General features: G+C 48.9%; 1 pseudogene across 1 annotated transcript in view; it reads left to right on the forward strand.

Moving 5' to 3' along the window:
* LOC124023568 overlaps window positions 1-22,906 on the forward strand; it is a 105,931-nt pseudogene that overhangs the window by 7,729 nt on the left and 75,296 nt on the right. The window contains exons 2-4 of the transcript XR_006836700.1: window positions 1,619-2,027; window positions 17,084-17,281; window positions 21,122-21,318. The product of XR_006836700.1 is annotated as a low-density lipoprotein receptor-related protein 6-like (transcript). The remainder of the gene's footprint in view (window positions 1-1,618; window positions 2,028-17,083; window positions 17,282-21,121; window positions 21,319-22,906) is intronic.

Here is a 22,906-nt window from a genome sequence, read left to right on the forward strand (position 1 = left end):
GTCAGCCAGCCAGTCAGCCAGTCAGCTAGTCAGCCAGCCAGTCAGCCAGCCAGTCAGCCAGTCAGCCAGCCAGCCAGTCAGCCAGCCAGTCAGCCAGTCAGCCAGCCAGTCAGTCAGAAGCACATAATCTGAGGCACGGAGCTGTGTGCACTACTTTTGAACACAGCCCAGGTGATAGTGCACTATGATAGGGAATAGGGGGTCACTTGGGAATAAGCCTTCAGCGATACGCTCGCAAGTGGTGGTTGTTGGGGTACGTTGGCATGTGGTGGTAGTCACCAGTTTTCAGATTGGGCTGGCAGGTTCCTCTTCTCTCTGGGGAGAGGGGGGGGGGTACTGTAGGGGTGTTATAGTATTGTAGTAGGGGTATTGTAGTAGGGGTATTGTAGTAGGGGTATTGTAGTATTGTAGTAGGGGTATTGTAGTATTGTAGTAGGGGTATTGTAGTAGGGGTATTGTAGTAGGGGTGTTGTAGTACTGTAGGGGGTTGTAGGGGTATTGTAGTATTGTAGTAGGGGTGTTGTAGTACTGTAGGGGTTGTAGGGGTGTTGTAGTACCCTAGGGGGGTGTTGTAGTACCCTAGGGGTGTTGTAGTACCCTAGGGGTGTTGTAGTACTGTAGGGGGTTGTAGGACTGTATGGGGGTTGTAGGGGTGTTGTAGTACTGTAGGGGGTTGTAGGACTGTATGGGGGTTGTAGGGGTGTTGTAGTACCCTAGGGGTGTTGTAGTACCGTAGGGGGTTGTAGTACCGTAGGGGGTTGTAGTACCCTAGGGGGTTGTAGTACCCTAGGGGGTTGTAGTACCCTAGGGGGTTGTAGTACCCTAGGGGGTTGTAGTACCCTAGGGGTGTTGTAGTACTGTAGGGGTTGTAGGACTGTATGGGGGTTGTAGGGGTGTTGTAGTACCCTAGGGGTGTTGTAGTACCCTAGGGGTGTTGTAGTACCCTAGGGGTGTTGTAGTACCCTAGGGGTGTTGTAGTACTGTAGGGGTGTTGTAGTACTGTAGGGGGTTGTAGGACTGTATGGGGGTTGTAGGGGTGTTGTAGTACCCTAGGGGTGTTGTAGTACTGTAGGGGTGTTGTAGGACTGTATAGTATTTCTGTCTGACCCTACCCCCTCCCCCACCAGGTGTACCCCTCCTGCTCTATGTACTGTATAGTATTTCTGTCTGACCCTACCCCCTCCCCCACCAGGTGTACCCCTCCTGCTCTATGTACTGTATAGTATTTCTGTCTGACCCTTACCCCTCCCCCACCAGGTGTACCCCTCCTGCTCTATGTACTGTATAGTATTTCTGTCTGACCCTACCCCCTCCCCCACCAGGTGTACCCCTCCTGCTCTATGTACTGTATAGTATTTCTGTCTGACCCTACCTGCTCTATGTACTGTATAGTATTTCTGTCTATGACTGTATAGTATTTCTGTCTGACCCTACCCCCTCCCCCACCAGGTGTACCCCTCCTGCTCTATGTACTGTATAGTATTTCTGTCTGACCCTACCTGCTCTATGTACTGTATAGTATTTCTGTCTGACCCTACCCCCTCCCCCACCAGGTGTACCCCTCCTGCTCTATGTACTGTATAGTATTTCTGTCTGACCCTACCCCCTCCCCCACCAGGTGTACCCCTCCTGCTCTATGCCAACCGACGGGACCTGCGGCTGGTGGATGCGGCTCACGGCAGGGCCAACGCCACGGTGGTGGTGGGCGGTCTGGAGGACGCCGCCGCTGTGGACTATATATACGCTCAGGGATTGGTCTACTGGAGTGACGTCAGCGAGGAGGCAATCAAACGCACCACCTTCAACCAATCAGGGCCCGGCTCGGCGGCGGCCGCCCAGACGGTGGTTGTATCGGGGCTGGCGTCCCCGGACGGCCTGGCCTGTGACTGGTTAGGCAGGAAGCTGTACTGGACGGACTCCGAGACCAATCGGATAGAGGTGGCCGAGCTGGATGGATCGTTACGGAGAGTTCTCTTCTGGCAGGACCTGGACCAGCCCCGAGCCATCTCTCTGGACCCGGGGAGAGGGTGAGTACCTGACAACCTGTAGTAAAGTAGTGCTCAGTAGAACTACCTGGACCTGGCTTTGACTGGGGGGAAGGGGGACCAAGGTTCCTAAAACCAAGAGCTTCTCCCTCGTATCCGTCCGGCTGGAGGATACTAGAACGTTAGGGGACAGTACAGGCTGGAGGATACTAGAACGTTAGGGGACAGGCTGGAGGATACTAGAACGTTAGGGGACAGGCTGGAGGATACTAGAACGTTAGGGGACAGGCTGGAGGATACTAGAACGTTAGGGGACAGGCTGGAGGATACTAGAACGTTAGGGGACAGGCTTGGAGGATACTAGAACGTTAGGGGACAGTACAGGCTGGAGGATACTAGAACGTTAGGGGACAGTACAGGCTGGAGGATACTAGAACGTTAGGGGACAGGCTGGAGGATACTAGAACGTTAGGGGACAGGCTGGAGGATACTAGAACGTTAGGGGACAGGCTGGAGGATACTAGAACGTTAGGGGACAGGCTGGAGGATACTAGAACGTTAGGGGACAGGCTGGAGGATACTAGAACGTTAGGGGACAGGCTGGAGGATACTAGAACGTTAGGGGACAGGCTGGAGGATACTAGAACGTTAGGGGACAGGCTGGAGGATACTAGAACGTTAGGGGACAGGCTGGAGGATACTAGAACGTTAGGGGACAGGCTGGAGGATACTAGAACGTTAGGGGACAGGCTGGAGGATACTAGAACGTTAGGGGACAGGCTGGAGGATACTAGAACGTTAGGGGACAGGCTGGAGGATACTAGAACGTTAGGGGACAGGCTGGAGGATACTAGAACGTTAGGGGACAGGCTGGAGGATACTAGAACGTTAGGGGACAGGCTGGAGGATACTAGAACGTTAGGGGACAGGCTGGAGGATACTAGAACGTTAGGGGACAGGCTGGAGGATACTAGAACGTTAGGGGACAGGCTGGAGGATACTAGAACGTTAGGGGACAGGCTGGAGGATACTAGAACGTTAGGGGACAGGCTGGAGGATACTAGAACGTTAGGGGACAGACTGGAGGATACTAGAACGTTAGGGGACAGGCTGGAGGATACTAGAACGTTAGGGGACAGGCTGGAGGATACTAGAACGTTAGGGGACAGGCTGGAGGATACTAGAACGGTAGGGGACAGGCTGGAGGATACTAGAACGTTAGGGAACAGTTCAGGCTGGAGGTTCAGGGACCTGTGTGAGAGAGTGTGTCTGCAGGATTTTATTTTACAAGGTGGTGCTGTCACCCCCTTTGGACTCAGACTCTTACATTCTTTGGGGAGAACCGTGATGCCTCTCTTCTGACCCCACTGATACAGTAGAACTGCCTCTACCAGGACCCACAGCTAGATGCTGTGTTAGTGGTGATGTGAGGGCTGAGACAGTAGAACGACCAGGACCCACAGCTAGATGCTGTGTTAGTGGTGATGTGAGGGCTGAGACAGTAGAACAACAAGGACCCACAGCTAGATGCTGTGTTAGTGGTGATGTGAGGGCTGAGACAGTAGAACAACAAGGACCCACAGCTAGATGCTGTGTTAGTGGTGATGTGAGGGCTGAGACGGTAGAACGACCAGGACCCACAGCTAGATGCTGTGTTAGTGGTGATGTGAGGGCTGAGACAGTAGAACAACAAGGACCCACAGCTAGATGCTGTGTTAGTGGTGATGTGAGGGCTGATACAGTAGAACGACCAGGACCCACAGCTAGATGCTGTGTTAGTGGTGATGTGAGGGCTGAGACAGTAGAACGACCAGGACCCACAGCTAGATGCTGTGTTAGTGGTGATGTGAGGGCTGATACAGTAGAACTGCCTCTACCAGGACCCACAGCTAGATGCTGTGTTAGTGGTGATGTGAGGGCTGAGACAGTAGAACGACCAGGACCCACAGCTAGATGCTGTGTTAATGGTGATGTGAGGGCTGAGACAGAACGACCAGGACCCACAGCTAGATGCTGTGTTAATGGTGATGTGAGGGCTGAGACAGTAGAACGACCAGGACCCACAGCTAGATGCTGTGTTAATGGTGATGTGAGGGCTGATACAGTAGAACGACCAGGACCCACAGCTAGATGCTGTGTTAATGGTGATGTGAGGGCTGAGACAGTAGAACGACCAGGACCCACAGCTAGATGCTGTGTTAATGGTGATGTGAGGGCTGAGACAGTAGAACGACCAGGACCCACAGCTAGATGCTGTGTTAGTGGTGATGTGAGGGCTGATACAGTAGAACGACCAGGACCCACAGCTAGATGCTGTGTTAATGGTGATGTGAGGGCTGAGACAGTAGAACGACCAGGACCCACAGCTAGATGCTGTGTTAATGGTGATGTGAGGGCTGATACAGTAGAACGACCAGGACCCACAGCTAGATGCTGTGTTAATGGTGATGTGAGGGCTGAGACAGTAGAACGACCAGGACCCACAGCTAGATGCTGTGTTAATGGTGATGTGAGGGCTGAGACAGTAGAACGACCAGGACCCACAGCTAGATGCTGTGTTAATGGTGATGTGAGGGCTGTTGGCACTGTTTGTTTACTCTGTACTGGTCAGTGGACACTGTTTGTTTACTCTGTTTACTCTACTGGTCAGTGGACACTTTGTTTACTGTTTGTTTACTCTACTGGTCAGTGGACACTGTTTGTTTACTCTGTTTACTCTACTGGTCAGTGGACACTGTTTGTTTACTCTGTACTGGTCAGCGGACACGGTTTGTTTACTCTGTACTGGTCAGCGGACACTGTTTGTTTACTCTGTTTGTTTACTCTGTTTGTTTACTCTGTTTGTTTACTCTGTTTGTTTACTCTGTTCTGGTCAGCGGACACGGTTTGTTTACTCTGTTTGTTTACTCTATACTGGTCAGCGGACACGGTTTGTTTACTCCTGTGTAGCTCAGTTGGTAGAGCATGGCGCTTGTAACGTCAGGGTAGTGGGTTCGATCCCCGGGACCACCCATACGTAGAATGTATGCACACATGACTGTAAGTCGCTTTGGATAAAAGTGTCTGCTAAATGGCATATATTATTATTATTATTATTATATTATTACTCTGTACTGGTCAGCGGACACTGCTGATGGCATGTTGTAGACATTTCACCAGTCTGTGTGCTCTGGTGAGTGGATATAATAGGTTTGTCTCCTTCAGTAGTTGGGCTAGCCAGCTGGGACATACACTATCTCTGTCACATACAGTTAGGTGTGTCACACAGTTTCCATTTTGAACTGGCTGCTTGCCAAATCTCAAACTCAAATGGTCTTTGTTCAGCTGACATGAGCTGCAGTTGAAGTTGGAAGTTTACATACACTTAGGTTGGAGTCATTAAAACTCGTTTTTCAACCACTCCACACATTTCTCGTTAACAAACTATAGTTTTGGCAAGTTGGTTAGGACATCTACTTTGTGCATGACATAAGTCATTTTTCCAAAAATTGCTTAGACAGATTAATTCACTGTATCACAATTCCATTGGGTCAGAAGTTTACATAGACTAACTGTGCCTTTAAACAGCTTGGAAAATTCCAGAAAATGATGTCATGGCTTTAGAAGCTTCTGATAGGCTAATTGACATCTGAGTCAGTTGGAGGTGTACCTGTGTGTGTATTTCAAGGCCTACCTTCAAACCCAGTGCCTCTTTGCTTAACATCATGGGAAAATCAAAAGAAATCAGCCTAAAAAATTGTAGACATCCACAAATCTGGTTCATCCTTGGGAGCAATTTCCAAACGCCTGAAGGTACCACGTTCATCTGTACAAACAATAGTACGCAAGTATATACACCATGGGACCACGCAGCCGTCATACCGCTCAGGAAGGAGACTCATTCTGTCTTCTACAGATGAACGTACTTTGGTGCGAAATGTGCAAATCAATCCCAGAACAACAGCAAAGGACCTTGTGAAGATGCTGGAGGAAACAGGTACAAAAGTATCTATATCCACAGTAAAACAAGTCCTATATCGACATAACCTGAAAGGCTGCTCAGCAAGGAAGAAGCCACTGCGGACATGCGGTCTTCCAGAGTACTTAAAGGTAGATTTTATAATGGTAGGATCTGGACCATCCTGTATTTAGGGTGTTATATTGGTAGGATCTGGACCATCCTGTATTTAGGGTGTTATATTGGTAGGATCTGGACCGTCCTGTATATAGGGTAGGATCTGGACCATCCTGTATTTAGGGTGTTATATTGGTAGGATCTGGACCATCCTGTATATAGGGTAGGATCTGGACCATCCTGTATTTAGGCTGTTATATTGGTAGGATCTGGACCATCCTGTATTTAGGGTGTTATATTGGTAGGATCTGGACCGTCCTTATTTAGGGTGTTATATTGGTAGGATCTGGACCATCCTGTATTTAGGGTGTTATATTGGTAGGATCTGGACCATCCTGTATTTAGGCTGTTATATTGGTAGGATCTGGACCATCCTGTATATAGGGTGTTATATTGGTAGGATCTGGACCATCCTGTATATAGGGTGTTATATTGGTAGGATCTGGACCATCCTGTATTTAGGGTGTTATATTGGTAGGATCTGGACCATCCTGTATATAGGGTGTTATATTGGTAGGATCTGGACCGTCCTGTATTTAGGGTAGGATCTGGACCGTCCTGTATTTAGGCTGTTATATTGGTAGGATCTGGACCATCCTGTATTTAGGCTGTTATATTGGTAGGATCTGGACCATCCTGTATTTAGGGTAGGATCTGGACCATCCTGTGTTGTCCAGGCTGTATTTAGGGTGTTATATTGGTAGGATCTGGACCGTCCTGTGTTGTCCAGGCTGTATTTAGGGTGTTATATTGGTAGGATCTGGACCGTCCTGTATTTAAGATGTTATATCGGTAGGATCTGGACCATCCTGTATTTAGGGTGTTATATTGGTAGGATCTGGACCGTCCTGTATTTAGGGTGTTATATTGGTAGGATCTGGACCATCCTGTATTTAGGGTGTTATATTGGTAGGATCTGGACCATACTGTGTTTGGGGCGTTGTCCGGGCTGTGTTTGGGGCGTTGTCCGGGCTGTGTTTGGGGCGTTGTCCGGGCTGTGTTTGGGGCGTTGTCCGGGCTGTGTTTGGGGCGTTGATCCGGGCTGTGTTTGGGGCGTTGTCCGGGCTGTGTTTAGGGTGTTATATTGATCCGGGCTGTGTTTGGGGCGTTGTCCGGGCTGTGTTTGGGGCGTTGTCCGGGCTGTGTTTGGGGCGTTGTCCGGGCTGTGTTTGGGGCGTTGTCCGGGCTGTGTTTGGGCGTTGTCCGGGCTGTGTTTGGGGGTGTGTCCGGCCTGTGGGGGCGGTGTCCCGGCCTGTGTTTGGGGCGGTGTCCCGGCCTGTGTTTGGGGGCGGTGTCCCGGCCTGTGTTTGGGGGCGGTGTCCGGGCCTGTGTTTGGGGCGGTGTCCGGGCCTGTGTTTGGGGCGGTGTCCGGGCCTGTGTTTGGGGGCGGTGTCCGGGCCTGTGTTTGGGGGCGGTGTCCGGGCCTGTGTTTGGGGCGGTGTCCGGGCCTGTGTTTGGGGGCGGTGTCCGGGCCTGTGTTTGGGGCGGTGTCCGGGCCTGTGTTTGGGGCGGTGTCCGGGCCTGTGTTTGGGGGCGGTGTCCGGGCTGTGTTTGGGGGCGGTGTCCGGGCTGTGTTTGGGGGCGGTGTCCAGGCTGTGTTTGGGGGCGGTGTCCAGGCCTGTGTTTGGGGCGGTGTCCAGGCTGTGTTTGGGGGCGGTGTCCAGGCTGTGTTTGGGGGCGGTGTCCAGGCTGTGTTTGGGGCGGTGTCCAGGCTGTGTTTGGGGGCGGTGTCCAGGCTGTGTTTGGGGCGGTGTCCAGGCTGTGTTTGGGGGCGGTGTCCAGGCTGTGTTTGGGGCGGTGTCCAGGCTGTGTTTGGGGCGTTATGTTGGCCTAGTTTCCCCCAAAAAAGTTAACCTTATTCATTTAATATTTGACATGGGATGGGGGGGGTCGGCTATGACTGGGTCATGGCCCAAAGTCCCACCTAAACAAGTGTGTGGGGGTGTGTGCATGGGATCCAGTCTCGCCTAAATAGGTGGGGGGGCAGCAGTCTAATGAATGTGAACTATTAGTTTAGGCTAGTTACTGGGCTCAGGTCTCTTTGGAAGCCCTCAGGATGTGACTGAGGGCAGTTTGATTCTCCCAGGAGGGTCACGGTGGGGCTGTGGAGACTGGAGGGGACTAGTGTTACTGTGTTGGGCTGACCAGGTGAACCGATGGGTAACCCGAGAGTGAAGCCAGACAAAGGCTTCAAGAGGAATCTGATACTGTGGATGCTGGGCCGTACTGGTGGGCTGGCCTGAGCTCCCATACACTCCTCACCCCCTCTCAGCTGAAGTCTACTCTCTCCTCAGGAAACGCGTGTAGCCCATCACCCCCCCCCCCCATTAAAAACATGGCCCCTAGTCACCCTATAGCTGAGGGTAATGGCCCCTAGTCACCCTATAGCTGAGGGTAATGGCCCCTAGTCACCCTATAGCTGAGGGTAATGGCCCCTAGTCACCCTATAGCTGAGGATAATGGCCCCTAGTCACCCTATAGCTGAGGGTAATGGCCCCTAGTCACCCTATAGCTGAGGGTAATGGCCCCTAGTCAGCCTATAGCTGAGGGTGATGGCCCCTAGTCGTCCGTTGGCTGAGGGTGACGGCCGCTAGTCGTCCGTTGGCTGAGGGTGAAGGCCGCTAGTCGTCCGTTGGCTGAGGGTGACGGCCGCTAGTCGTCCGTTGGCTGAGGGTGACGGCCGCTAGTCGTCCGTTGGCTGAGGGTGACGGCCGCTAGTCGTCCGTTGGCTGAGGGTGACGGCCGCTAGTCGTCCGTTGGCTGAGGGTGACGGCCGCTAGTCGTCCGTTGGCTGAGGGTGACGGCCGCTAGTCGTCCGTTGGCTGAGGGTGACGGCCGCTAGTCGTCCGTTGGCTGAGGGTGACGCTAGTCGTCCGTTGGCTGAGGGTGGGTGACGGCCGCGTCCGTTGGCTGAGGGTGACGGCCGCTAGTCGTCCGTTGGCTGAGGGTGACGGCCGCTAGTCGTCCGTTGGCTGAGGGTGACGGCCGCTAGTCGTCCGTTGGCTGAGGGTGACGGCCGCTAGTCGTCCGTTGGCTGAGGGTGACGGCCGCTAGTCGTCCGTTGGCTGAGGGTGACGGCCGCTAGTCGTCCGTTGGCTGAGGGTGACGGCCCCTAGTCGTCCGTTGGCTGAGGGTGACGGCCGCTAGTCGTCCGTTGGCTGAGGGTGACGGCCGCTAGTCGTCCGTTGGCTGAGGGTGACGGCCGCTAGTCGTCCGTTGGCTGAGGGTGACGGCCGCTAGTCGTCCGTTGGCTGAGGGTGACGGCCCCCAGTCAAATCAAATCAAATTTATTTATATAGCCCTTCGTACATCAGCTGATATCTCAAAGTGCTGTACAGAAACCCAGCCTAAAACCCCCAAACAGCAAGCAATGCAGGTGTAGAAGCATGGTGGCTAGGAAAAACTCCCTAGAAAGGCCGAAACCTAGAGAGGAACCAGGCTATGTGGGGTGGCCAGTCCTCTTCTGGCTGTGCCGGGTGGAGATTATAACAGGACATGGTCAAGATGTTCAAATGTTCATAAATGACCAGCATGGTCCAATAATAATAATAATAAGGCAGAACAGTTGAGACTGGAGCAGCAGCATGGCCAGATGGACTGGGGACAGCAAGGAGTCATCGTCAGGTAGTCCTGAGGCATGGTCCTAGGGCTCAGGTCCTCCGAGAGAGAGAAAGAAAGAGATAATTAAGAGAGAGCACACTTAAATTCACACAGGACACCAAATAGGACAGGAGAAGTACTCCAGATATAACAAACTGACCCTAGCCCCCCGACACATAAACTACTGCAGCATAAATACTGGAGTCTGAGACGGGAGGGGTCAGGAGACACTGTGGCCCCATCCGAGGACACCCCCGGACAGGGCCAAACTGGAAGGATATAACCCCACCCACTTTGCCAAAGCACAGCCCCAACACACCACTAGAGGGATATCTTCAACCACCAACTTACCATCCCGAGACAAGGCTGAGTATAGCCCACAAAGATCTCCGCCACGGCACAACCCAAGGGGGGCGCCAACCCAGACAGACAGGATGACCACATCAGTGACGTACCCCTCCTAGGGATGGTATGAGAGAGCCCCAGTAAGCCGGTGACTCAGCCCCTGTAATAGGGTTAGGGGCAGAGAATCCCAGTGGAAAGTGGGGAACCGGCCAGGCGAGACAGCAAGGGCGGTTCGCTGCTCCAGAGCCTTTCCGTTCACCTTCCCACTCCTGGGCCAGACTACATGTAATGACCCCCCCCCTCCTCCTCTTTCTGCTCCTCCTCCTCCTCTCTCTGCCCCCCCCTCTCTTTGCGGCGGCTTTCCTCTCTTTGCGGCGGCTTTCCTCTCTCCATGGCCTGCCAGAGGGAGGTATTGGAGTCCTTTATCTTCTAAGTTACTGGCAGCTATTTACACAGAGTAACAGCCAAGCCACGTTGGCATGCAGTGTGTTTGGGGGGGGGGTCTGGCCCTGTGTATGTCGACTCGGCTCTGCGTCTTCCCTGTATAAAATGAGGGGGGTAAGAGACTGAGCTGGATTCCAACAGGCGCTTGTTGTTATAGTGTGTGTTAATGGGTCTTGGTGGGTGTCTGGCTCACATGTGTGCCGCCTGTTTGATCCACTCAGTGGAAGGAGTGTGGCTACAGATTGACTGGCCTTGCTGCCTGGAGCTACAGATTGACTGGCCTCGCTGCCTGGAGCTACAGATTGACTGGCCTCGCTGCCTAGCCCTGGAGCTACAGATTCAGACTGGCCTTGCTGCCTGGAGCTACAGATTCGGCCTGGCCTCGCTGCCTAGCCCTGGAGCTACAGATTCAGACTGGCCTTGCTGCCTGGAGCTACAGATTGACTGGCCTCGCTGCCTGGAGCTACAGATTCGGCCTGGCCTCGCTGCCTGGAGCTACAGATTCGGCCTGGCCTCGCTGCCTGGAGCTACAGATTCGGCCTGGCCTCGCTGCCTGGAGCTACAGATTCGGCCTGGCCTCGCTGCCTGGCCCTGGAGCTACAGATTCGGCCTGGCCTCGCTGCCTAGCCCTGGAGCTACAGATTCGGCCTGGCCTCGCTGCCTGGCCCTGGAGCTACAGATTCGGCCTGGCCTCGCTGCCTAGCCCTGGAGCTACAGATTTGGCCTGGCCTTGCTGCCTAGCCCTGGAGCTACAGATTCGGCCTGGCCTTGCTGCCTAGCCCTGGAGCTACAGATTCAGGCCTGCTACGGCTACACACTACGCCTGTATTAACCCCCCAGGACTTTAGAATCAACACAGATTTATTCACAACTCACATTTACACACAGTCAGTAACAACTGTTTTGTAGCTATGGAAATAGTCTGGAGTACCTAGACCTGAGCTGTGTTCAATACTCCATACTAACTGTACCTAGACCTGAGCTGTGTTCAATACTCCATACTAACTGTACCTAGACCTGAGCTGTGTTCAATACTCCATACTAACTGTACCTAGACCTGAGCTGTGTTCAATACTCCATACTAACTGTACCTAGACCTGAGCTGTGTTCAATACTCCATACTAACTGTACCTAGACCTGAGCTGTGTTCAATACTCCATACTAACTGTACCTAGACCTCAGCTGTGTTCAATTCTCAGACCTGAGCTGTGTTCAATTCTCAGACCTGAGCTGTGTTCAATTCTCAGACCTGAGCTGTGTTCAATTCTCAGACCTGAGCTGTGTTCAATACTCCATACTAACTGTACCTAGACCTCAGCTGTGTTCAATTCTCAGACCTGAGCTGTGTTCAATTCTCAGACCTGAGCTGTGTTCAATTCTCAGACCTGAGCTGTGTTCAATTCTCAGACCTGAGCTGTGTTCAATTCTCAGACCTGAGCTGTGTTCAATACTCATACTAACTGTACCTAGACCTGAGCTGTGTTCAATACTCCATACTAACTGTACCTAGACCTGAGCTGTGTTCAATACTCCATACTAACTGTACCTAGACCTGAGCTGTGTTCAATACTCCATACTAACTGTACCTAGACCTGAGCTGTGTTCAATTCTCAGACCTGAGCTGTGTTCAATTCTCATACTAACTGTACTATCTGTGAGGTAAATTGAGTATATGGTTTTGTTATTGGTTGTCGTATGGATATAGTTGGTAAACCAAACGTTCCAGGATGTCGTACTCCATCCCCCAAAGTACACCAGCAGTAGACACTCTTTCTGTGCTGTTCCGGCCCATAATGCAGTTCTTCAGAAAACAGGCGTGTCTTCACAACGTTTTCAGATTGGAAGACAATGGAGGATAAATATGCAGCTGTCGTCCCATGAAAGAGGATTCCAAGGTCTTCGTTTGAACTAATCATGATAACTGTTAAAATGTTGAGCAATGTAATAAAGTAATGCTTTTTTAAATAAGTTACCTTTCATATTATGTTGGCTGACAATTTGTTAACGATGTCCTTCAGATGGCAGGGTAGCCGAGTGGTTGGAGCGTTGGACGAGTAACTGAAAGGTTCATATCCCCGAGGCGCTTTCCCCCTTCTGATGACCAGGTGGCGAATGCAGAGAGAGGGGGGATTCAGGAGGGAGGAGAAGGTGGCAAAGAGCTTCCTAGGGTTAGATTGATGTTTATAGACATGCAGAGCATCGAGCGTTGGACGAGTAACTGAAAGGTTCATATCCCCGAGCTGGCAAGGTACAAATCTGTCCTTCTGCCCCTGAACAGGCAGTTCACCCACTGTTCCTAGACCGGTTAACCCACTGTTCCTCGGCCGTCATTGAAAATAAGAATTAGTTCTTAACTGACTTGCCTAGTTAAAGGTAAAAAATAATTAAAAGATCCACATAGCATATCGTTAGAGCGGTATGTTACCTACTATAACGTTAGTTGGCTACCAATACATCCAACTTGCCAGTATATTTCCTTTTGCCACCTAACTACCCAACGTAGATTGACTTGGTTATTCCCATCATTCATAGCGTAGTTTCGTGGTAATAGTCGTTTGTGTGCTTTCGTAAATTTGCTCTGGCGATCTAAGCGCTCTGGTCTGACTGTGTCAGAGGGTGGAATTAACTGTTGAATTTACCAACGCTCAACACCCATTTCCAATGTTCTCCGGTTGGTTTGTAGTCTAAACACATCCTGTTCAACACATCCTGTCTAGAAGTTTGGAGTCAACACATCCTGTCTAGAGGTTTGTAGTCAACACATCCTGTCTAGGGGTTTGTAGTCAACACATCCCGTCTAGAGGTTTGTAGTCCAACACATCCTGTCTAGGGGTTTGTAGTCAACACATCCTGTCTAGGGGTTTGTAGTCAACACGTCCTGTCTAGAGGTTTGTAGTCTAAACACGTCCTGTCTAGAGGTTTGTAGTCTAAACACATCCTGTCTAGGGGTTTGTAGTCAACACATCCTGTCTAGGGGTTTGTAGTCTAAACACATCCTGTCTAGGGGTTTGTAGTCAACACATCCTGTCTAGGGGTTTGTAGTCAACACATCCTGTCTAGGGGTTTGTAGTCAACACATCCTGTCTAGAGGTTTTGCACGTTGAGCATTTCCAAACAAACATGGATGTGTCTGTGACCATGTTTGACTTGGGTCCGTCGTCCTGTGTTGTTGGTGCTCATTGGTTACCTGGCAACAGTAGAATCCGTGTGCAGTCTATGCATAGGCCACTTGAGACGTGACATGTCTGTGTTTTTAGATGGATGCTTCAGACAACCACTTCAGTACAGTGTCGGTCTGGATAATTCTAGGCCGACACAGATAGGCGCTATTGGATATAAATCCATGAAAGGACCCGTCTGTCCACGTAAGAGGAGTGAACCTATGGAGACGTCCAGTTGTTCTGGTGGGACCCTGAGTCCTCCCTCTAGAGGAGTGAACCTATGGAGACTTCCAGTTGTTCTGGTGGGACCCTGAGTCCTCCCTCTAGAGGAGTGAACCTATGGAGACTTCCAGTTGTTCTGGTGGGACCCTGAGTCCTCCCTCTAGAGGAGTGAACCTATGGAGACTTCCAGTTGTTCTGGTGGGACCTGAGTCCTCCCTCTAGAGGAGTTATTCTGCACAGACAGGTCCTCTGTTCTGCCTGGGGTCCTGCTGGGGTTGATTGAGCTGCCTGGGGTTGGTTGAGCAGCCTGGGGTCCTGCTGGGGTTGATTGAGCTGCCTGGGGTCCTGCTGGGGTTGATTGAGCTGCCTGGGGTCCTACTGGGGTTGGTTGTTCTGTCTGGGGTTGGTTGAGCAAGCCTGGGGTCCTAATGGGGTTGGTTGAGCAGCCTGGGGTTGGTTGAGCAGCCTGGGGTCCTACTGGGGTTGGTTGAGCAGCCTGGGGTCCTACTGGGGTTGGTTGTTCTGTCTGGGGTTGGTTGAGCAGCCTGGGGTCCTAATGGGGTTGGTTGAGCAGCCTGGGGTTGGTTGAGCAGCCTGGGGTCCTACTGGGGTTGGTTGAGCAGCCTGGGGTCCTAATGGGGTTGGTTGAGCAGCCTGGGGTTGGTTGAGCAGCCTGGGGTCCTACTGGGGTTGGTTGAGCAGCCTGGGGTCCTACTGGGGTTGGTTGTTCTGTCTGGGGTTGGTTGAGCAGCCTGGGGTCCTAATGGGGTTGGTTGTTCTGTCTGGGGTTGGTTGAGCAGCCTGGGGTCCTACTGGGGTTGGTTGAGCTGCCTGGGGTCCTACTGTGGTTGGTTGAGCTGCCTGGTGGGGTCCTACTGGGGTTGGTTGAGCAGCCTGGTGGGGTCCTACTGGGGTTGGTTGAGCTGCCTGGGGTCCTACTGGGGTTGGTTGAGCTGCCTGGTGGGGTCCTACTGGGGTTGGTTGAGCAGCCTGGTGGGGTCCTACTGGGGTTGGTTGAGCTGCCTGGGGTCCTACTGGGGTTGGTTGAGCTGCCTGGTGGGGTCCTGCTGGGGTTGGTTGAGCAGCCTGGTCACTATAACTGTAGGATTCCTGTTTCTTTGTGCGTTACCAGTTATGAGACAAAACACCTGAAATACTTTAATACATGCTGCAGTAGCTGTTTATAAATCACTACCAACACACAGACTGAGTTACGGGTTAGAGTTGGTGGGAACTTTACCAATATGTTTATAAATCACAACCAACACACAGACTGAGTTACGGGTTAGAGTTGGTGGGAACTTTACCAATATGTTTATAAATCACTACCGACACACAGACTGAGTTACGGGTTAGAGTTGGTGGGAACTTTACCAATATGTTTATAAATCACAACCAACACACAGACTGAGTTACGGGTTAGAGTTGGTGGGAACTTTACCAATATGTTTATAAATCACTACCGACACACAGACTGAGTTACGGGTTAGAGTTGGTGGGAACTTTACCAATATGTTTATAAATCACAACCAACACACAGACTGAGTTACGGGTTAGAGTTGGTGGGAACTGGTTGAGCAGCCTTACCAATATGTTTATAAATCACAACCGACACACAGACTGAGTTACGGGTTAGAGTTGGTGGGAACTTTACCAATATGTTTATAAATCACAACCAACACACAGACTGAGTTACGGGTTAGAGTTGGTGGGAACTTTACCAATATGTTTATAAATCACTACCGACACACAGACTGAGTTACGGGTTAGAGTTGGTGGGAACTTTACCAATATGTTTATAAATCACAACCAACACACAGACTGAGTTACGGGTTAGAGTTGGTGGGAACTTTACCAATATGTTTATAAATCACTACCGACACACAGACTGAGTTACGGGTTAGAGTTGGTGGGAACTTTACCAATATGTTTATAAATCACTACCGACACACAGACTGAGTTACGGGTTAGAGTTGGTGGGAACTTTACCAATATGTTTATAAATCACTATCGACACACAGACTGAGTTACGGGTTAGAGTTGGTGGGAACTTTACCAATATGTTTATAAATCACTACCAACACACAGACTGAGTTACGGGTTAGAGTTGGTGGGAACTTTACCAATATGTTTATAAATCACTACCGACACACAGACTGAGTTACGGGTTAGAGTTGGTGGGAACTTTACCAATATGTTTATAAATCACTACCGACACACAGACTGAGTTACGGGTTAGAGTTGGTGGGAACTTTACCAATATGTTTATAAATCACTACCGACACACAGACTGAGTTACGGGTTAGGGTTGGTGGGAACTTTACCAATATGTTTATAAATCACAACCAACACACAGACTGAGTTACGGGTTAGAGTTGGTGGGAACTTTACCAATATGTTTATAAATCACTATCGACACACAGACTGAGTTACGGGTTAGAGTTGGTGGGAACTTTACCAATATGTTTATAAATCACTACCGACACACAGACTGAGTTACGGGTTAGAGTTGGTGGGAACTTTACCAATATGTTTATAAATCACAACCAACACACAGACTGAGTTACGGGTTAGAGTTGGTGGGAACCAATATGTTTATAAATCACTACCGACACACAGACTGAGTTACGGGTTAGAGTTGGTGGGAACTTTACCAATATGTTTATAAATCACTATCGACACACAGACTGAGTTACGGGTTAGAGTTGGTGGGAACTTTACCAATATGTTTATAAATCACAACCAACACACAGACTGAGTTACGGGTTAGAGTTGGTGGGAACTTTACCAATATGTTTATAAATCACTACCGACACACAGACTGAGTTACGGGTTAGAGTTGGTGGGAACTTTACCAATATGTTTATAAATCACTACCGACACACAGACTGAGTTACGGGTTAGAGTTGGTGGGAACTTTACCAATATGTTTATAAATCACTACCGACACACAGACTGAGTTACGGGTTAGAGTTGGTGGGAACTTTACCAATATGTTTATAAATCACTACCGACACACAGACTGAGTTACGGGTTAGAGTTGGTGGGAACTTTACCAATATGTTTATAAATCACTACCGACACACAGACTGAGTTACGGGTTAGAGTTGGTGGGAACTTTACCAATATGTTTATAAATCACTACCGACACACAGACTGAGTTACGGGATAGAGTTGGTGGGAACTTTACCAATATGTTCCTCTGTCTGCAGGTACATGTACTGGACGGACTGGGGCGAGGTTCCTAAGATTGAGCGAGCAGGGATGGACGGTACCAACAGAGCCATGATCATTGACAAGGAGATCTACTGGCCCAACGGTCTCACGCTGGACTACAGCCAGGAGAAACTGTACTGGGCTGACGCCAAGTTCAACTTCATACATCGCTCCAATCTGGACGGCACTGGGAGGTACAGTAATCAACCAACCAATCAGAAACTCTCATTTTGGTTCCAGTGTAATAAAAGCAGGAAGTAATATTTCAGATGAGTAACCAACCAATCAGAAACTCTCATTTTGGTTCCAGCGTAATAAAAGCAGGAAGTAATATTTCAGATGAGTAACCAACCAATCAGAAACTCTCATTTTGGTTCCAGCGTAATAAAAGCAGGAAGTAATATTTCAGATGAGTAACCAACCAATCAGAAACTCTCATTTTGGTTCCAGCGTAATAAAAGCAGGAAGTAATATTTCAGATGAGTAACCAACCAATCAGAAACTCTCATTTTGGTTCCAGTGTAATAAAAGCAGGAAGTAATATTCCAGATGAGTGACCAGGCTACTTTTACTGTCCGTATACCGAGTGTCTACAGAGACAACGGATCCACACCCCTGGGGAACATTTTTTTTACACATTTTATTGTCTTACAGCCTGAATTTAAAATGGATTAAATTGTATATTTTTTAGTCACACATTACCTCATAACGTTAGTTTTTTTTACTAAATTTTAATTTAAAAATGAAAAGCTGAAGTATCTTTGGGTCATTTTTACAAGGCGTTAAAATCTTATGCTTTCTAAATATATATATATATATATATAATATAGCATAATAAAAGACTGTATTTACAAGTCTTGTTGACTAGATCTCATGCTTTCTAAATATATATATAATATAGCATAATAAAATACTTTCTTTTCAAACCTTTCATTTCAGGTTTTGTTGACTAGAAAATACATCATATGATTATTAGTTATTTGTATTCTATCTGTATCGGTGTATTGGAGCTGTCATCACCCAAAACGTGATGACCTCTCAATGTATTATCGGTGTATTGGAGCTGTTATCACCCAAAACGTGACGACCTCTCAATGTATTATCGGTGTATTGGAGCTGTTATCACCCAAAACGTGACGACCTCTCAATGTATTCTATCTGTATCGGTGTATTGGAGCTGTCATCACCCAAAACGTGACGACCTCTCAATGTATTCTATCTGTATATCTGTATTGGAGCTGTTATCACCCAAAACGTGATGACCTCTCAATGTATTATATCTGTATCGGTGTATTGGAGCTGTTATCACCCAAAACGTGACGACCTCTCAATGTATTATATCTGTATCGGTGTATTGGAGCTGTTATCACCCAAAACGTGACGACCTCTCAATGTATTATATCTGTATCGGTGTATTGGAGCTGTTATCACCCAAAACGTGACGACCTCTCAATGTATTCTATCTGTATCGGTGTATTGGAGCTGTTATCACCCAAAACGTGACGACCTCTCAATGTATTCTATCTGTATCGGTGTATTGGAGCTGTTATCACCCAAAACGTGACGACCTCTCAATGTATTATATCTGTATTGGAGCTGTTATCACCCAAAACGTGACGACCTCTCAATGTATTATATCTGTATTGGAGCTGTTATCACCCAAAACGTGACGACCTCTCAATGTATTATCGGTGTATTGGAGCTGTTATCACCCAAAACGTGACGACCTCTCAATGTATTATATCTGTATTGGAGCTGTTATCACCCAAAACGTGACGACCTCTCAATGTATTCTATCTGTATCGGTGTATTGGAGCTGTTCACCCAAAACGTGACGACCTCTCAATGTATTATATCTGTATTGGAGCTGTTATCACCCAAAACGTGACGACCTCTCAATGTATTATATCTGTATTGGAGCTGTTATCACCCAAAACGTGACGACCTCTCAATGTATTATCGGTGTATTGGAGCTGTTATCACCCAAAACGTGACGACCTCTCAATGTATTCTATCTGTATCGGTGTATTGGAGCTGTTCACCCAAAACGTGACGACCTCTCAATGTATTCTATCTGTATCGGTGTATTGGAGCTGTCATCACCCAAAACGTGACGACCTCTCAATGTATTCTATCTGTATCGGTGTATTGGAGCTGTCATCACCCAAAACGTGACGACCTCTCAATGTATTCTATCTGTATCGGTGTATTGGAGCTGTTATCACCCAAAACGTGACGACCTCTCAATGTATTCTATCTGTATCGGTGTATTGGAGCTGTTATCACCCAAAACGTGACGACCTCTCAATGTATTATATCTGTATTGGAGCTGTCATCACCCAAAACGTGACGACCTCTCAATGTATTATATCTGTATTGGAGCTGTCATCACCCAAAACGTGACGACCTCTCAATGTATTACTGCGTTTAGCAGGACGGTTAGAACCCTTTCCCTTTGTTATTGTTTATAATGATTTGTAAGTCGCTCTGGATAAGAGCGTCTGCTAAACGACTTAAATGTAAATGTAAAAAGGTCACATATATACAGTGGATGTGTTCAGATGGAATCAGACGTTTCTGATTCGTTCAAGTGGCTTGAATCTATGGCGAGACTTGAACATGGCCCTCTAGCAAAGATTAACAACCAACTTGAAGAATTAAAATATAAATATATAATATACACATATTGTACAATCCAGGTGTCCAAAGCTCTTAGAAAATTACCCAGAATGACTCACTGCTGTAATCACTGTCCAAGGGGACTCTAATATGTATGGACTCAGGGGTGTGACTACTGATGGAATCAAGACATATGTGTTTTATTCAAATCAAAGTGTATTTGTCACGTGTGCTGATTACAACAGGTGTAGGTAGACCTTACAGTGAAATGCTGAATACAACAGGTGTAGTAGACCTCACAGTGAAATGCTGAATACAACAGGTGTAGTAGACCTCACAGTGAAATGCTGAATACAACAGGTGTAGTAGACCTCACAGTGAAATGCTGAATACAACAGGTGTAGTAGACCTCACAGTGAAATGCTGAATACAACAGGTGTAGTAGACCTTACAGTGAAATGCTGAATACAACAGGTGTAGTAGACCTCACAGTGAAATGCTGAATACAACAGGTGTAGTAGACCTTACAGTGAAATGCTGAATACAACAGGTGTAGTAGACCTCACAGTGAAATGCTGAATACAACAGGTGTAGTAGACCTTACAGTGAAATGCTGAATACAACAGGTGTAGGTAGACCTTACAGTGAAATGATGAATACAACAGGTGTAGTAGACCTTACAGTGAAATGCTGAATACAACAGGTGTAGTAGACCTTACAGTGAAATGATGAATACAACAGGTGTAGTAGACCTTACAGTGAAATGCTGAATACAACAGGTGTAGTAGACCTTACAGTGAAATGCTGAATACAACAGGTGTAGTAGACCTTACAGTGAAATGCTGAATACAACAGGTGTAGTAGACCTTACAGTGAAATGATGAATACAACAGGTGTAGTAGACCTTACAGTGAAATGCTGAATACAACAGGTGTAGTAGACCTTATAGTGAAATGCTGAGTACAACAGGTGTAGTAGACCTTACAGTGAAATGCTGAATACAACAGGTGTAGGAGACCTTACAGTGAAATGCTGAATACAACAGGTGTAGTAGACCTTACAGTGAAATGCTGAATACAACCGGTGTAGTAGACCTTACAGTGAAATGCTGAATACAACAGGTGTAGTAGACCTTACAGTGAAATGCTGAGTACAACAGGTGTAGTAGACCTTACAGTGAAATGCTGAATACAACAGGTGTAGTAGACCTCACAGTGAAATGCTGAATACAACAGGTGGAGTAGACCTCACAGTGAAATGCTGAATACAACAGGTGTAGTAGACCTCACAGTGAAATGTTTACTTCCTGTAGGGGGCGGGCTGTAGGGGGCGGGCTGTAGCTGCTGTCTGCTGTGTCTCCAGGGAGGACTACTGTTACCACAGTACTAAACTAGTGTCTGTCTCTGTGTCTCCAGGGAGGTGGTGGTTAAGGGAGATCTCCCTCACCCCTTCGCTCTGACGCTGTACGAGGACACTCTCTTCTGGACCGACTGGAACACCCATTCCATCCACTCGTGTCAGAAAGAGACCGGGGAGGATCGGAAGAAAGTCCACTCGGACATCTTCTCTCCCATGGATATACACGTCTACAGCCAGAAGAGACAGCCGCTACGTAAGAACACACAGCCTAATCACTGGTCCCACTCACTGTGAATGACATGCTCCTATCCAAAACATAGAATGTTCAGGGCCCGGTCGCCGGTCTTCCTCCTCTGTGATCGGCTAGCTAGGTCTAGGACAACAGATCTGTGATCGGCTAGCTAGGTCTAGGACAACAGATCTATGATCGGCTAGCTAGGTCTAGGACAATAGAGCTATGATGGGATAACTAAGTCTTGGTCAATAGATCTATGATCGGCTAGCTGGGTCTAGGACAATAGATCTATGATCGGCTAGCTGGGTCTAGGACAATAGATCTATGATCGGCTAGCTGGGTCTAGGACAACAGAAGATTTGTGATGGTCTTGGACAGTAAAGCCCTGTACTCTGAGGTTTAATTCAGATAATTTGTCACAGTGCAGAGGGGACCTGCTACACGTCAATGACCCTGCTGTTACAGCCCCCTTCCCCTGCATGCACAGCTGTCTCCAGGGTCGTGTCTACTCTTGACACTTCTCTTGATACTTCTGCTATCAGAATACAAGAGATCATATTGAAAAGACGGTGAGTGGCTTTGTGGTCTGATTTGTGATCAGATCTGTCTGACCACTTCCGGAGGTGGTCAGGGATGCACTGTGTGGATTTCTCCTCAGTTTGGACCAATCAGGCTACTGAAAGCGCGTGGAGGGCTACTCATCAGCACTCCTCCCACAAATCTCCATAAAATGTGTGTTTTGGCCCGAGAGGCGCCTATTTCATGATACCGTTGGAGGAAATGCGTTCCTAGCTTGTGAGGAACGTGTTCGCTGGCCTCATAAATGCTAGCTAATATTTAGAAGAACATGTTTGTTTTGACTAGTTATGAGTTATGCTAACCCTTTTGCAATCCCTTTAGCATTCATAGCTAACTACTACAGAGGTTGGCCGGCTAACTACTGCAGAGGTTGGCCGGCTAACTACTGCAGAGGTTGGCCGGCTAACTACTGCAGAGGTTGGCCGGCTAACTACTGCAGAGGTTGGCCGGCTAACTACTGCAGAGGTTGGCCGGCTAACTACTGCAGAGGTTGGCCGGCTAACTACTGCAGAGGTTGGCCGGCTAACTACTGCAGAGGTTGGCCGGCTAACTACTGCAGAGGTTGGCCGGCTAACTACTGCAGAGGTTGGCCGGCTAACTACTGCAGAGGTTGGCCGGCTAACTACTGCAGAGGTTGGCCGGCTAACTACTGCAGAGGTTGGCCGGCTAACTACTGCAGAGGTTGGCCGGCTAACTACTGCAGAGGTTGGCCGGCTAACTACTGCAGAGGTTGGCCGGCTAACTACTGCAGAGGTTGGCCGGCTAACTACTGCAGAGGTTGGCCGGCTAACTACTGCAGAGGTTGGCCGGCTAACTACTGCAGAGGTTGGCCGGCTAACTACTGCAGAGGTTGGCCGGCTAACTACTGCAGAGGTTGGCCGGCTAACTACTGCAGAGGTTGGCCGGCTAACTACTGCAGAGGTTGGCCGGCTAACTACTGCAGAGGTTGGCCGGCTAACTACTGCAGAGGTTGGCCGGCTAACTACTGCAGAGGTTGGCCGGCTAACTACTGCAGAGGTTGGCCGGC

Source organism: Oncorhynchus gorbuscha, unplaced genomic scaffold, assembly GCF_021184085.1.
Source record: "Oncorhynchus gorbuscha isolate QuinsamMale2020 ecotype Even-year unplaced genomic scaffold, OgorEven_v1.0 Un_scaffold_1636, whole genome shotgun sequence".
NCBI lineage: Eukaryota > Metazoa > Chordata > Actinopteri > Salmoniformes > Salmonidae > Oncorhynchus > Oncorhynchus gorbuscha.